Source organism: Pleurodeles waltl, chromosome 11 (genome assembly GCF_031143425.1).
Source record: "Pleurodeles waltl isolate 20211129_DDA chromosome 11, aPleWal1.hap1.20221129, whole genome shotgun sequence".
Lineage (NCBI taxonomy): Eukaryota > Metazoa > Chordata > Amphibia > Caudata > Salamandridae > Pleurodeles > Pleurodeles waltl.
In genome coordinates this window covers 660,629,165-660,645,135 of record NC_090450.1, presented here as the reverse complement: position 1 = coordinate 660,645,135, position 15,971 = coordinate 660,629,165, and positions in this window count along the sequence as shown.

The window sequence follows — 15,971 nt, the reverse complement described above, 5'->3', positions numbered from 1 at the left end:
CCTACTGATCAGTGGTCCCAGATGGGCCAGGAAGTTCATCCAGCTCGGGACATCCGGAGTTGCTGTCACCACTAAGGCCATCTTTTGGTGGAGGACTTGCTTGCCATGACACCTGCCTGCCGCTGACATTGGCTGGGGCACCTTGGTAGATGTGAGTGATTTGTTAGTCATTGTCTGTCACAAATTCTGCATTTCTGGCTTTCACTATGGGTTTGGTGGTGCCCTCCCACCTTTGGTTAGTATATGGGAATGGATTGTGGGATTGGTAGTGCTACATGCTGTTCATGCATTCCTTGTGTGCATGCAGAGCTCAGAGGGGTGTGCTTTCAGTGGGTAGGGCATGCAGGAGTACACACTTGAGGGTGGTTATTGGGGTGGTGCACTGTATGGGATAGAGTGGGGTGTAGGGAGTAAGGGTGAGGGGTTGACTTGCCATGCAGGTATCAGTGGAGGTTGGGTAGTAATAGTGACTTCCCAGTGTCCAGCCCTGCATTTACTCCACTTAGGCCCTCAGATGCAGGATTGACAAGACTTGTACCTCCGATGTTGTCAACCGAGGGGAAGGAGGTGGAGGTCCACCGCCAGTCCTCATGATGGCGACCTGGTGCCTTGATGCAATGGAACGCACCTTTCCCTGTATGTCGTTCCACCTCTTACAAATGTCATCCATTGTGCATGGATATTGTCCCTTGGAGTTCACCCTGTCCACGATCCTCTGCCATAGTTCCATCTTCCCAGCAATGGAGATCTGCTTGACATGTGCACCAAACAGATGTGGCTCTACCCTTATGATTTCTTCCATCATCACCCGCAACTCCTCATCTGTGAAATGTTTTTTTTTCTGGGGACATGCTTATTGTGTAGTGTGTGTGTTGTGCAGAGGGTGTTAGGTGTTGAGATGGGGTGTGTGGTGTGTGATGCATGACGGAGTATCGGTGGATGTGGTGTTAGTATGCTGTTCTCTGAAGGTTTGGGCTGGCAAGGATCTAGCAGTCTTTTCATGTTTGCAAAGGATTGTGGGTTGTGTGGAGGGGTATTTTATAGTGCTGTTGGTGGGTGTGAATGGTGTGTGTATATTTGTCAGGTGTGGGTATTTTAATCTGGCCATTGTTGGCTTCTAGTGGTGTTGGGTGCCAAATTCTTCTGCGGCTGTGTGCACCGCCAATGGTGGACCACCGTTGAATGTTCACTTTGGTGATTCATGGTCCATAATTTGGAGGGTGGGTGTATTGCTGACATAGCGGGGAGAGTGGGGGGTCTGACAGTTTTTCACCTCCATTGGGTCTGGCAAAATTGTGGTTGTGTTTGGCTTCTGTCATTTTGTGTTTGTCTGTCATTAGCTGGTTGGCAGATTATTACCTCTGCATCGGTCTGTTGGCGGCCGTCACCACCGAAGACTTCGGAAAAGACCGCCAATGTCATAATGAGAGCCACAATGTTGTTTAGTGTGGAAATATGAGTAGACAGTGTCGTCATTCTATAATCAACAATAGCCAATGCTTTTTCCATATTAGCCTGATCTATTTGCTTTAAACGAGCAGCAGCTTCCATTTGTTAAAGCTTCGAAATTTCACGGTAATGGGTGCATAAAGATCTTTGGGTGATTTAAAACCTAGCATGAATTCTTGTAAATCCATGTCATCAGAGATGAGACAAAGGTATTATTTTACAGCTGAGAAGTGGAATGATGAAACCATTGTTGACATAGCTTTTCTCTGCTGTAAGTAGTGACAATCCCGTGTGCTGTGCCCGGAATAACAAGGGTCCAGTCTGCTTGCTTTAAAACTGTGTGAGGAGTTTATAAAACATGCATGACAATCATTTGTATCCACTGGCCTCAAAAAACACCTATTGGGACCTGAAACTGTCAAATTGAATGTACTATTCTAAACCATACCATTGAGCTGTTCTACTGTGTAATTTACCAAACGTTTCCAATTGTCAAATCATGCAATTCAATGGACACTAGGAACATTGATTGCTTTTATTTTTGCTAGACCTGGGCAGGTAATCTGCTGAACTGCGTCATTCAGGAAAATCATATGCCGTAAAGTTGGTCACACTTTAAATAACACATTCATGCCCTGCACTTGTTACCAAAAAAGATTTTAAACCAATTGTTGCTTTCCAATATTCATAATGTAATCGCTAGTTGGAAAAAAAATTAGTTTGAGTAAATTAATTTAGTGTCGGTCATCATAATTATTCTTGTTTTGTTGATGGTAGTTTAAAGTAGTAAGATACAGGATCTGAAGTATCATATCCAGAAAAATATGTGAATTTTTCTAAGTATGTTTGAAACTCCCTACTGGTGGAGTCAGGAAATGTTCCCATTGTGTGTGATTGGAAATTGTACATGGAGTACTACCTCTATGTAAATAATAGTGTGCATAGGGATGGGAACAGAACATTTCACTGCAATTTTCTGAGTTCCTGTACATATCTTCACTTTCAAATACAGTATAAAATTCAAGCTCAGAAAACATTGAAGAGACTGTTTTTACATCCCAATTATCAGAAACAACACCTGGTTGTGATCACAACGTTCATTGTGACCTTAAAAATATATGGATTGTGAACAGATCCTTTCTCGAGACGAATCCCCAACTTTTGGAATACAGCCGGTAGGTGCAGGTTGATCCTGCACTACTATTGTGACAGCATATGTAGTGGAATGCTCATCTCAGTATTCTTGGAGTTCCTGTAAGACAGTGAGAACTTGATTTATGTCAAAAAGTGTTTCTGTCACTACTATGCCAGGACCTTCAAGATCTGGGACATACATCTGGATGCCAAACACAAGTTCATATGGGGTTCGGCCAGTCAAAAATCTTTTAGGCAGATTGTTGAATGCTCTCTGGACTCCATAAAGGTGGTGAATCCAGTTATGATCTGAGCCTAATACTTTAGCTGTTAAGGATTGCTTTAAGTCTCAGTTCTTCCTCTCCACTATTGAATGTCCCTTGGGATGGTAGGGTGAGGAATAGTGTACAACTACACCAGGGTTCACATGGTATCCTTGTATGCTTTGGAGGCAAAAGCAGGGCCAGCGTCTGAGTGGAATGTTGCTACTGCATATGTGCCTATAAAAAAGACTTGCAAATCTTTAATAACGTTCAGGCTGTGAAAAATCATAATAACGTTACTAGACCTGCAGGTCAAGCAGCTTGAATAATCTACTCGACCTAACTGTAATTTACTTGACCCAGAAACGGGTCTCAAATTGTGTGATCCTAGGCAAATATTATATTTTATAGTCGCCTTTTTATTCATTCATACATATGAGTGCACCTTCAAAAATGTGAGTTCAGCATTTCTGCTGTAAAAAAATCCTCGTGTTTGATTAAATATACAAAAAGTTTGTTCCATATATAATAAATCTAGCCCACGTATAGGGTACACATGATCCATGCATGACGTGTCTCTTCGTTTACTAATAGCTTTGCCATTAGGGCAGGAGTGTTTCTCAGTTTGTTTAAACACTTACGTTTAATAAATATATTACCAAAGCATGATGTGGTAGTGCACTGTCATTTACAGGCAGTACATTTTCAAGAAAAATCCCAAAACCTTACCACTAACTTGCAGCTTTACTATGAAATCTATGTAGTGTATTAACAATAATCTTTGAAAATTGGGCTTCTGAAACATTTATCATTTGCACATCACCAACTAAAGTGTTCTGACCTTTCTTCATTCCATTAAAATATTGCTTTCATCACACAGAAGTAGAAAAATGGTCTTTCACAGCTACTGAAATATATTTTGAAATGTTTGTAAAGTTGATTTAGTTATATAAATGTTGCATGTTAGGACACAACTGAAACCAAAAGCCTTTTTATTTCACATAGGTCAGACAGTTCACCTTACAAAATCCTGGAACTCAGCAGTCAGTCACAAGGAAAACTATTTGCATTGCAATAAGACAAACTGACTTTTTACCTCTATCTCTGAAAACAGAGCAAATGTGACAAGAATAAAATCTAAAGGAATCTTAATTGCTAATTCAGTTTCTAACTGAACAGAAGACCTGTTCTTTGTCCACTAAGGGTTGAGTGGAATCTAAAAATAGCTTTACCTCATAAAATGAAACTTGTCATAGCCTCAAGTAGATTTTTCCAGCCCTGACAGTGCAAGTTCAAGAGGCCACCTACAGAAATCTGAGCAAGAATCATGCATTCAAATGGACCATCCAAATTCAGGGGGGAATTAAGGGGGCCACTGTGATCCAAATATACACACTGCAGAGGTTTGTTTGAAACTAGGATGGGTGTCTGCAGTGGATGTTAGATGGTGCAGCCTTTAGTTTGTTGGCAAATGTCGCAACTAAGGACATATGTGTACAGACCATGCCACCAATAGCATTTTTTAACAGATAAACTGTAGCTGCCATAAACAGACGCCACCCCTTATGTGCAGCTCTAATCAATTCTAATCTGCTGTCTTGGTTGACAATCACCCATTCCTGGAACGGTTGCATATGTAATCTTTTGGGCACGTGAGTGGTAGGGATATTCTGCTGGATATGCTTTTTGTAAGGAGTGCTGTTAGCTGAAACATTTACTGCAGCCAAAAGTTCTTCGTTCACCCTCGTGTGAGAGTGAGTAATCGCAGCTACAGTAGCAGTAATAACTGCGGATTTGGCTGCCTCATGAGGCAATGAATTCCCTACAATTTGTTTTCTATAACATTGGTGGCTCAGTATATGTATTACATGATCCTGTGGCAGCCTGTCTTTCAGTTCTGCCACCTTTCCCCAAATCACTTTATGCTTGAAAATATTTACTTTAGAGTCACTGAATTCATTTAGGTGCCAGTAATTCCGTTTTTCATCAAATGGCTGGACACAGTAATACAAATTGCACAGTATAAGAGTAGGGAACTCAGGATCCAGATACTTCAGTGCCAGAATTAAAGCTTTAAGTTCAGCCAATTGTCCAGTACAATCCCCTAGGGACTGTGTGTAAGTTTGTTGCAGGTGATGTTCTTCATCACTCATTACTCCATAAACAGCTGTGCAAGCCATGGAGCATTGATGTTTGGTGCTTATGGCAGGCTGAGCTGAACCGTCAGTCTATCTGAGTGAGCGAGAGGCAAAATATTAGTGAGCATGGGGTATTCCAGTTCATATTGGAGAAATATTTGAATTTGTGATTTAGGGTCAAACACATTATCTACATCAGTGGCAGGCAAGGAAGTGGCCCATAGTGTCCATGTGGGAAGTAAGGGCCAGATGTAGCAAGCGTTTTGCATGATGCAAACAGCGAATTTCGCTGCTTGCGCTATGCAAAATGCACATTGCGATGCTCATTCCCATTTTGCGAGTCGGTAACTTGGTTACCGACTCGCAAAATAGCAATGCGACTAGCATTTAGGAAGGGGTCTTCCCATTCTTATTTGCGATTCGCATCGCGATGCAGAATTCCTTTGTGACCGCGAACGCGGTCGCACAGCAATTCGCAGTTAGCACCCATTTCAAATGGGTGCTAACCCATTTGCAAAAGGTCCCCTTTGTGAATGGCTCTGAAACAATGAAACAAAAACGTTTCATTTTTTCGTGTGTATTGCAACTCGTTTTCCTTTGATTAAAACGGGCTGCAATACAAAAAATACTGCTTTATTAAAAAGCAGTTGCAGACATGGTGGTCTGCTGTCTCCAGCAGGCCACCATCCCTGTTAGTGCTGCGAATCGCAATGGTGTCGCAAATTGTGACCCACCTCATTAATATTAATGAGGTGGGTCTTTGCGACCCCCTTGCGATTCGCAGATGGTGTCAGGGACACCATCCTGCATCTGGGTTTGCGAATTGCAAATTGCGAGTTTTTCAGACTCGCAATTTGCAAGTCGCAAACTCGGACTTACCTACATCTGTACAAGGGTGATGTTCTCCACTGAAAGTGGTTGCTGTTATCTGTGATGGGGAGAGCGACACTATAGAAAACGTTCATGCTGATGAACTTCCTATATATGTTACAAAACACTCCTTACAAAGTCCCAAGTAACTTATTTTGTTTTGCTGAAGAGACAAATAGCTACTCTGGAATTGGAGGCCTCTAAGTATTGCACTTTCAGCCCTCATGAGTGGACCTTATGATGGAGGAATGGCATTGCTGTACTTAAAGTTATACTACTTGGTGCATAGTTGCAAGTGGTGAATAACTGTAAGTATGCTGGCAACAAGACCCAGCCCCTTTGGCTGATAGAAGGGTGCACAAAGAGAATTGCATAACCAGGGACAAAGCAAAATTACCTATCCCCTGACAGTCACTGTCATTAAGACCTGGAAAAGGACCACCATCGTAAAGGCATGGGAGAATAAAATCTCCCGGAAAACCATCTATGGGATTCCACCTTATTGGAAGACCTAAGAACAGTTGAAGGGTTCCATGTTTGGCATCTTCTGGGAATATCCAAGGTGGGCAACACCTGGGGCCCTCAGAGCATTATACCATTTGATGAACTTCAACGTCAAAAGGAATTGGCAGACTCCTAATACATAAATATTTGTAGGTCCATCAACTACTGATCAAATATGTAGTGCCACTGCAGGAACTACCAGATGAGTCACCGCTATAACACAGAATGATGGAGACTCCTCCACATCAGCATGCAATATTCCAAATCAATAAAACACTGCTTAGAAATTGTAAGACATCAGTCGACAACCTCAGACATAAATGGGAACAGGACCTAGGCCTCCTAGATGATACTGACTGGGGTGAGGCTTGTAAGTATGTGAGGGAAGTTACAATTTGGGCTGGCTTTCATCTGATACAACTAAAAATACTCCACTGACCCTACTGCACCAACACTGACCCTTCAAGGTCAGTGGGATGGACTCAGAACATTATAGTAGGGTGCACAACTACAGAAACACTTTGCTACATTCATGGTGGAAATGACAGAGATTAGCACACTTTGGGGTGATGGTTCATTATGAAGCATATTGATATAGAAATAGAGATTTGTACACAGGTTGTATGCTTGGGGATCTGTGGAGATCAGAATCTGTCAAGACACAGCCAGCTGAAACACATTTTTGCTCTCATAGTGGCCAAAAGAGATTTGATCAGACTATGGGGGGGTGGACATACCCCAGATTTCACAGCGGGTTCAAAATATGACTGGAATATGTTCCCCAAAAAGACAGTATATAAGGTAAGGGGATGCCTACAAAATGTGAAAAGATTTGAGGACATGGAGTGCCATTCGGGGATAGGACTGAACACAATGTTCCCATGGCCTATTTCATTGGGTGATCGGATAGATTGGTCTGGTGGTCCCCCCATAACAAGTAGACCACAACAGAGGCAAAAGGCCAGCTGGTCATCTTGATGAGATGCAACCCCTATCGGTAATGGTCACCAACTTACGCGTTTGCTGCAACTTCTAGTCTCTCCATAACAAGACCCGCATGGGGCCCCAGTATTTTGTCTGTCGTGGACTGTATCTGTGTTATGTAACTGTCAGCATGCTTGTTTGGGAAATCAATAAAACTTTGTTAAAAAATAGAAATCAGCAAGGAGGAGAGTACCATGAGTCAAGCCATCCTGTTGTTTCACTTGCTGAGTGAACATTTGAAAAAATGTGATACAAACATTTTGTATTGTCATAAAAAAAACAGCTGTCTTAGTCATTTATAATTATTTTTTCAACTGTGTCAGTCTTCCCTATTTACATTTGTCAAGCCTAGGTAATGATTAGTGAACTTGAGAATATTGTAACTTGAAAGGCTGTTTGAATTAGGTTACTGATCAGTCATCTTACTTTTACCACAGATGCAACATGCACATGGACTTTAGGAATGCTGTGTCTGTCTGTCTTTCACCTTTCCCTAACTCCTCCTATATATACATTCCTCACCCTGTGCCCTCAGTTTGTGTGAGCTGTTGTGCCGTTAATTTACATTATCAACATATCTCACAAGTGGCAGGGCGGAAGTGGTTAAAGCTACACCAACTGTTACAGGAGGAGGTTACCAAAAATGTCAAATTTGCCCATGCCCCAATTCCTACCAAAGCAAGAAAGGACAGCACAGTGCAGAGAATATATCACCAACAGTGGTTTGCCAAAGATAGTTGAGTGCACATTTTTCTACAATCTATGCCCATGGATTCTATTGAAGTAACTTTCACCTGAGTTCTGAGACTTAAGGGCTTCATTATGTTTTCTTTATCAAATATGCCTATACTACGTTTCTAGTTGTTTTTTAACATGGAGTTCTCTGTCCTGGAGTTTCCAATTAAGCTTTGTTTTTATTTTATTCCCATTGCCTGTGATGTATGAAAGGTATCCATTGGTTGCTTCTTTACCATCATTCAGAATAAGAAGAAACTTATTTTTCCTGTGATATCTTCCATGTTAGCCGTGGACCACCATCAACATTAGGGTATTTTGGAAACATACTTGCATTAAGGGTTTGGGTAGGTTGAAGAAAGATTCAGACATCACTTTTTCTACTCAGGCTAGAAAAGAAAAGAAGTACTAAGAATGGCAAGTAACAACTGTTGTTTTGGCGTTGTGTTAGCAGACACCATCAGTGGTCAGCATAGTAACAGAGTTTAGGGCAAAGGCCGTAAGTACAAAGCTTCTACAAATAGGAGAGCAGGTACTACTCAGCCTGATCTAGTCACTAAAAGGGAAGCTTTGGGCATAGTCTTGGTCAGTTTTCCAATACTGATTACATGGGGGTAGAATAGAGGAGGGAAGGTAAGCGACTTAACCTGTCAAGGCAGCTCACTCAGCTACAGATAGACCAAAGAGAGGATGATGGGAATTGACACAGTTGGACAATTGTAATATGATGGGCAGTCTGAGGCTCAGCCTCTGTCATTATTATGTGGATGGAGCTTCATGTTTAATTAACAAAGATACATATTCAAGAATAAAATAAACCTACTTGTTCATGGAATAATAACCACTAAAGCCACAAAAATCCACTAAACTAAACTGCAAGCTAAACTACCTATGCTGTTCTTCCCACCCTCATTACCCACAACCGCCTCACCTCTTCCATACAAGAAAAGTCCCTTCTATAGTGTCCAGTCTCCTGAGAATGTCCTTCTGTGTGTTTTGAAGGGATCGCTGGGCCTCCTTCACCTCCTCCAGGCTTTTGATAACTTGTTGCAGGATGCCCTCTGTGGTTGGGGAGGTGGCTACTGTTGGCTCAGTCATTGTCTGCTTGCGGTACTTCTGATAGAGTGGATGGGAATCCCCTGACTGGTAACCCGAGGAAGCTGTAATGGCAGCAGCCATTGCTTCTTCCACCACAATGGTCTTCATTTTGTGGTGATGCAGTTGATTGGCTATATCTCGGCTGGAATCAGGGGCTAGCCTCCAGCAGGAGCAGCTGGTTAGTCCAATTAAAGGAGAAACAAAAGTGCACAAATTAAAGTACTCAAGCAAAGTTTTTGTATACAGTCAGACAAGAGCTGTCTGCTAGAGTCACTGGATTTGTTTAATGTAATTCCTTATTACAGGGACATTTTCCCACACAGAATTCACATAATGCAGTAACTGGTATAAATGAGGCCAAAAGTTTAGTTATGTCAAAGTATTAATTTCAGTAATTATGCGTTACCCTTATGATGTGAAATTACTAAAATTAGAAGGGTTAGAGGAATTAAGAGTAATTTGGGGCAAAATTCTTAGCTCAGGAGAACAGGAAAAAAAAACTAAGAAAGAGTGAGTGGATGCTGGCTACTGCTGTTTGTGCTCTGTAGCATTTAGTGCTATTTTCTTACCTCAAAATGCATCCTCTGACCGATTTGGAAGATAGTGCTCTATGCTGAAATATGCTTCTCACATAATTACGCACATTTACAAGTAATTTTGTCATAATTATGAGCAATTACACTAGAAAGAGTTGCACCAGTAACGCCCATCCATTGCATGAGTCAATCTGCAACCACTGCATAATCACAATCCCGCCCAGAGTCCCTAGTCCAACTCCTACACTACACCCTCTACCCCAAATCTATTACCAACAAACATTTTGGGCCAGATGTAGGAAGATTCCAAATTGCGAGTTGCAATTTGCGAGTCCCAGCGACTCGCAAATTGCAACTCGCAATTTGGAATGCAGAAAGGTGTCTCAGACACCTTCCGCGAGTCGCTATGGGGTCGCAAAGACCCACCTCATTAATATTAATGAGGTGGGACGCAATTTGCGACCCCATAGCGATTCAGGGCACTCACAGGGATGGTGGCCTGCTGGAGACAGCAGACCACCATGTCCGTGACTGCTTTTAAATAAAGCAGTCTTTTTTTTTCAAAGTGTAGCCCGTTTTCCTTAAAGGAAAACGAGCTGCACTTTGAAAAAAAAACGAAACCTTTAGTTTTGGTATTTTTCAGGGCAGGTAGTGGTCCCTTGGACCACTGCCTGCTCTGAAAAATTATTTTTTGTTCCAGACACAAAGGGGAAGGGGTCCCATGGGGACCCCTTCCCGTTTGCACCTGGGTTACCATCCACTTCAAGTGGATGGTAACTGCGCTTTCATTTGCGACCGCAATCGCGTTGCAAATGAAAATACATAGCATTGCGAGTCGCAAATAGGAAGGGGACACCCCTTCCTATTTGCGAGTCGGAAATGCATTTTTCGAGTCGGTTCCGACTCGCAAAATGCATTTCTACATAGCAATGAAGCTTTAGCGACTCACAAACGGCGATTTTCGCCGTTTGCGACTCGCTAAACCCTTGCTACATCTGGCCCTTTATTCCTGGTCTATAGAGCTGGGAGTTTTGCGTGCTGTAGATCTAATAAATCATCAGGGCATGGGCTAGCTTTAGGTTTGGCTATGAACAACTTCACTGATAAATATAGTAGGCTTAGTTGTTTGGTTAATGTAAGGTAGAAGAGGGAACTGTTTAATGGAACTTGGCCCTCTCTGTAGGGTCATCCCCAAACCTTTTGTCTCAACCCTCCTGTTTTCTGAACCCTTTTTTGTAGGACTAAAGGACTCTACACACTTAACCACTGCTAACAACTGCTGAAGTGCTTGTGATCTCTCATTTAAACATGGTGAAACTGGCTTACACTCAGTTGGCACATTTAATTTACTCGTAATTTCTTAGTAAAATGGTACTGCATATATTCAAGGCCAGTAAATTAAATGCTACTAGTGGACCTGCAGCACTCATTGTGCTATCCACTTAAGTAGCCTTTTAAGCATGTCTCATGCTTCCCATTGCAGCTCTTGTGTGCAGTTGTAAACTGCCATTTTATCTGGCAAAATAAACCCTGTGCCAAGACAAAAATTCCATTTTAATGCAATAAGTTTCACTTAGGATAGACTCTAAATGACCCTTCAGAGGTAGGGCAGGGTGCAGTGTATGTTAAAAAAGTTGGTGACGCACTCTTTGACGCAACATCTCCAGATTTAATCATGCATTAGGGCTACATGAAGCACATTACAAAGTGATAAATGATTGGTACTTATACCCGGCAAAACTCCAGAAAATATTCCCAAACACATCTGATCACTGCTTATGGGGATGTGGGCTGTTGGGTGATTTTTATCATATCTGGTGGGATTACCAGATACTACAACATCCAGTCCCGTTTACCCCCCAACTTTGCCCTGCTGGGTCTCTTAGACCCATCCCTCCAATGCCAAACACAAGGAGATCATCCTATCCTTTGGCGTTGACTGAGGGCAGCCAAGATGACCTTAGACTCGGCTTAGAAGAAACCCAAGGCCCCCTCTATGTTGCAATGGCACCTTGCTTCTAGCATGCACTCACAATGGAACGTATGACTGAAATCTTAACAGACACATGGAAGAGTTTTGATTATATCTAAGGGTCCATGTTGCAATTCCTTTCATAAGGCCTTCCACTTTTTTCCTTCCCCACACGTACAAGAGCATTCCACCTCTTCCAGACATACTGGCTCTCCATCCCCGACCTCTCTCTAAACCTGGTCACCTAACCATGTAAATTTGTCCCCAGCCCGCCAGATCAGACCCCTTCCCAAAACTCATTATTATGTCTAGAACTCCGTCCATGCCTGTTCAGTTGTGTTCTCCTATATTCCTTATTTTGGTTAATATGTACTTTTTTAATCTGTACCTGGGCACTGCTTGTTTTCATATGTGCTTTACTCGAATGACAATATTGTAGCGGTATTCTGTTTTTAACTTTGGTATCTTTTTTGCATTGTGGCTATGACACACTTGTTTTGCCACTGATCCTGTTATTAGCCTCCGGTTCTAATGATGGCCTTATGTGATATTGACAAATTCATGGTTCCTCTGTGCCTTTAAAACCCAATAAAAACAGTTTGAAAAAAAAGTTGGACATGCAATTTTTCACTTTTACGGGTACTGGTAGTGAACAATTCTTAAATTAGTTTTTCACTAATGAAAGACCTGTCTCTCTCATAGGATAACATTGGGCTAGCTTATTAGATTTAATAATTGGCAACTTGAAATTGGGAGCAGGCAAGAATGTCAAGTTTTGTCTAAAAAAATCACTCCTTAATGGTAAAATTGGACTTTAAGTCACAGTTTTGAAATTGGCCCATTTACAAAGTTGACATTTTCCTGCCTAACCATTTGGCTCATACAGCCTGTATCCTGGGTCACATGCCTGGGTGTAGGTAGCAATTGGTCTTTGTGCATTGTTCACAGACAGTGAGACAAATGGGGAATAGGTGTTGGAATGATGGGAAATCTCTGTCTTGATGGGGGGAGGAGATGTCACAAACAACACTTAAGCATCAGAAAGCCTCTGCCTCAGCATACTCACAAAGAGCTTGACACTAGATTTTTGTTCCTCCAAACAAGCTTAGGCCACGTCAGGGAGGCAGGAAATTCCAAACCCCAATAGGGGTGGAAACCTCTAGAACCTCCTATTCCAAAGCGGGCAGAAAGTATAAATATGGGACCCTCAGACCCAAATCTTCAGTATTCCTCTGGACCTATGGAAGACTTTGAAGAACAGCTGTGCTGCTCTGCTGCAAGAAGGGCTGTTACTCTAATACCCTGCTACCTTTGTGAGGAGGACTGAACTTGCATCTTGAACCCAAGACCACCAGAAGGACTTTAATGGCTAGTTGGCATGCCTCCTGTTCAGAACCTCGGAACAAAAAAAGGCTGTAACAAAATTGAACCCTGCACCTAGATTTTGCCATCTGTGAATCGTGTCCCCCTCTGCTCAGGACTTCACATAGCAGCCTCACAGCTCCTCAGCACCACTGCAGCAAATGCATCCTCGATGCAGGACTTCGGATTGCACGCTGTAGCACCATGGAACCCCTGCTGTGTGATGCATCCTCGATGTAGTTCTTGCAATGCTCCACAACTAGAATTTAGGGGACTTGGCCATTGGGACTGGCCTGCGCCAGGCCCTCTGGTCAACCACCACAGCAGGCAGCCAACCTCCCTGATCCAAAAGTGGACCTGGGGACCACATCACCCATGGTTGCATTTCATTATACAGGGGAAAGGGGGACATGTAGCCTACCTCCCTCAACCTACTAGGACCTGGGGACACGATTCCCCTGGGCCGCATGACATAAATAAATTGGAGGGGGCTTTATGGACTTCTTCCCTGAGCCTTATTAGGCCCTAGGGACTCCATCTGGAGGGTCTACATGTGAGTGCCCCGATGCCAACTCAGAGCACCCTCAAACCAGATGTTGGTGGCCACGATGAATTCCTGAGGCATCCGGATTGGGAGGGATCTAGGATATGGTTTGTCTCAATAAGCTCTGTGAGCTGTGTGTTGATCGATTTTTCGATTACCTTGGCTGGAAAAGGGAGCAGTGAGATTTGTCTGTAATTCTTCAGCTCCATTGGGTCTGCAGAGTACTTGTTCAGTAGTGGGTCTATCGCCATGTGTTTTCATCTAGGAAGGTAGCAGTCTCAATGGAATGTTTGCTGGTGCAGCATAGTTCGGGTACAATGGTAGTGCTGGCCCAGTTGAAGATGTGGTGGGGGCATGGGTCTGAGGGTACCCCAGAGTGGATGGTACACATGAACATCCGGGTGATTTCCGGGGTGAGGAGATTCCAGTGGTACAGGGTCGTTGGGGGGTTGGTGTCTGCAGTGGTGGTGCTGGTATGCAGAGGGGGAAATCTTTGCTTTCAAATCCTTTGTAGATGCAGTGGAAGAAGGTGGCAAGGTTGTCACAGAGGTCTTTGGGAGGGGGCATATCTGTGGTGTCAGTGTAGGGTTTTGTGAGTTCTTTGACTATGATGAAGATTTCTTTGCTATTGTGTACATTGGTGTTGATGTACTCCTGAATGGCTGATTTAATGGGCTGATCTAATGAGCCAATGGTGTGATGTGACTGCGTCTTTGAAGGCTTTGTGGTCTGTCTTGCTCTCACTGCTTCTCTTCTTTCTCTCGATTCATCTCCAGGTGCTCTTGGTTTCTTGAAGGTCAGGGGAGAACCAGCTGGGTCTCCTGTGGTGTTTATTGCTGGTGGGTTTCCTTAGGAGGCTGGAGTGTTGGCGTAGCTAGCCATCCATTGGTGGAGGTTGTGGGCCGAGGCATTGGCATCAGTGGTGTCTGGTAGTGGGGAGTGGCAGAGATCAGCAGTGAGCTGGGTTAGGTAACCTTGGTCCAGTTTCTGCAGGGGAGGGCAATGGGTGTGTTGCTGTTCAGTGGTCTTGGTACAGGAGAAATGGATGCAGTGGTGGTCGGTCCAGTAGAGTTTGGAGGTGTGTGAGAAGGAGATGTGGTTTCTGGTGGAGAAGACAGGGTTAAAGGTGTGTTCTGCTTAGTGTGTGGGGAAGTTGACTAGTTGTTTGAGCCCGATGGTGGCGAGGTTCTCCATGAGGGTTGATTTGTTCGGGTTGCTGAGGTTGTCGCAATGTAACTTTAGGTCACGAAAAAGGATAGAGTCCATTAAGGAGAGGGCATGGGGAGCTAAGAAGTTGGTCAGGGCTTCACTGAAGGGGGGCAGAGTCCAGGGGGGGTCTGTAGAGGAGTGTGCAGCAGAGAGTGATGTTCAGACTTGTCTGAATCTGAAAGTGCAGGTGTTCGGCGGCAGAGGTTTGGAAGTTGATGCTGATTGTGAGGCAGAGTGAGTTTTTGTGGACGATGGTGATGCCTCCTCCTGGTCAGTTGGAGCGGTCTTTATGTATGATCCTGTATCCATATGGGATGGCAGTGGTGATCTCTGGGGCTGAGGTGGTGGTGATCAAGGTATCTGTGAAGAAGGCAATGTCGGTGTGAGGGAGTCGAGTAGATCCCGAATGAATCTGAGGTGCCTAGCAGAGGGGAGGTTTGGTGTTTGACAGCAGGTGAAGGTGTTTTTGCGACAGGAGAATCGGCCATGAGTGTCCTTCTGTGAGTACTAGGGGGTCCTATTTAGTAGAGCGCGATCCGGGGTAGGTGTAATTACCGTCTGCCAGTCCTGACCATTGTGTTATGTGGACCAGGCCTATGGTCCGCGTGATCCCATGAAGCCCTATCTCAAAGTGGGAGGGGCGACGAATAGGAACGACATACTGGGTCATAAAGGACTCTTGTAAGTGACTGACGACACTAAAACTCCCTTTCTTTTGATTGTCAGTTGGTATAGGCAAGAGCCATTTGAGTTTGTATTTGGAGAAGCGTTATTTCATTAGGTCCTGAAGAAGCGTCGTTGGATCCTTTTGGACCGTATAGACGCGAAACATGTAGACCCATTTTTGAGGTGGGTCTTGTAGTTTCTTGACCACCCTGCTAGGTGCAATACAGTTTGAGAGTGGTCGAACATTACTTCGAGTTCACTCTCCTGATAACAGTTTTTAATCTTAGCCTGGACACCGCATTAATAAAGATAGCTCTTAGCGAGTGTCTTTTGAGCCAATTTTATCCTCCATTTGCTTTTTTGTTCTCTCCTTTCTCCCTCTCTCCCTACTTACCTGCGGGAAAGTGTGGCATCATCAAAAAGCACTCTGGCAAAGAGCCCCCCGAAAGGGTGGTGCCCATCAGACATTGCAGCGCCAGTCTGACGAGGAGCCGGTCCGATGATGAA